We start from the raw sequence: 1402 nt of genomic DNA, 5'->3' as shown, positions 1-1402 counted from the left end.
TATTTTATTACAAAAAATTGATTTTTTTTTTTTTTAAAAAAAACCCTTTAAAAAAAAAAAAAAAAAAAAAAATCAAACCAGGTTTGCCTGGAATGTCATGGAAATAATGTAAGAAAGTAATATGTAAATTAAAATTAATGTGGTTCTTTCAGTGCAACTTCAGTGCATAGCTCCTAAAAATAACCCATCGTTCTTATGGGAGGGGGAAAAATGCAAACACAAAATAAAGCGAATACCTATCAGAGTACATATTTGCTTATGAAATGCAGATAAATTACCAAGACAAAAGGTAGTCATTCAGCTCAGAAAATGCCCATGATGCAAGTTGTACAATCATATTGAAAATGGACTGGAAAAGTCCTCGGTGTAGTGATAGAAATTATAATTTCAAGATGCTCCCTGGCATTGGAGACTGAGGAAGTTAGAAATTGGTTCCCTGAGTTAAGGAGTAGCTTGTTAGTTAGAGGGAGACAGAGGGTCTGCAGAGAAAAGTTTGCCTGCTGCTCCACAATTAAAGGTTGTTGTTTAGTTCTTCTCATTCATGTCTGCCTGTGTTTATTGAACCCAATTATCACTACACTCAAGAGGTCACTTAGACTAATTGGAGCAGAGACTATAAGGTCTCTACCTTGCCTTCAATCTGCTTCAGGCAGGATCATCCCTATTCAAGCCATTTTCACCAAATGTCTATCTAACCTGCTCTTAAGAACTTCCAGGGATGGAAACTCTACAACCTTACTGGGTAATCTGTAACACCAGGCCCTTTATAGTTAGAAAGTTCTTCCTAATATTCAGCCCAAATTTGTCTTGTTTGCAACTTAAGACGAGTACCTTTCATAACGGTCTTAAACAACTGCCATTTATTTTTACCTTGAAGTGTGAATTTGCTTGGTGAGGAAGGACTCTGTGTTAGGTTTTCTGGTTTTCCATGGGCTTGATTTATCTTCTAGTGGAATGATGCTTTAAAGACATTTGTAACTCATATGATGTTATGTATATTAATACTCCAAGAGTGAACAGTCCAGAAAGCCTCTGATGCTATCTTCCTTGATAATGACTGTGGGCAGATAAAGCAATTCATTTATTTGAAGTGCATTTAAGTGGGATTTAGGGAGCATTAAGGTTTTCCAGGCATCATCAAAAGCTCAAAAGCAAATAACTTCTGAATCAGCTGAGTCCAGGTGGGTAGAAAAGACATCTGGCCATGACTGTGGTAGCAGCAGTATGGTCCAGACTTCCTGCAGACTCGGGAAGACACTGCATTAGTTACACTTGACTTCAGGAAGGCTTTTGATACTGTTTCTCACCCCATTCTCATTAGGAAGCTGGGGGACTGTGGCGTAGACACCCATACAGTCCAATGGGTCGCCAACTGGTTAGAGAGTCGCACCCAGAGGGTGGT

At 38.7% G+C, this 1402-nt stretch overlaps 1 long non-coding RNA gene across 2 annotated transcripts in view; it reads right to left on the bottom strand.

The window, feature by feature from the left end:
* LOC109302521 overlaps nucleotides 1-1402 on the bottom strand; it is a 17670-nt gene that overhangs the window by 971 nt on the left and 15297 nt on the right. The window contains exon 2 of one of the 2 annotated variants that reach the window (XR_002098824.1): nucleotides 871-1144. The exons of the other annotated variant lie outside the window; for it this stretch is intronic. This is a non-coding gene — a long non-coding RNA (uncharacterized LOC109302521). The remainder of the gene's footprint in view (nucleotides 1-870; nucleotides 1145-1402) is intronic. 2 annotated transcript variants of the gene reach the window in all.

This window comes from Gavialis gangeticus, unplaced genomic scaffold (assembly GCF_001723915.1).
Source record: "Gavialis gangeticus isolate Ggan-Ray unplaced genomic scaffold, GavGan_comp1, whole genome shotgun sequence".
Taxonomy (NCBI): Eukaryota; Metazoa; Chordata; order Crocodylia; family Gavialidae; genus Gavialis; species Gavialis gangeticus.
Note: the sequence above shows the minus strand (reverse complement) of the source record. Positions and strands in the feature narration are given on the sequence as shown.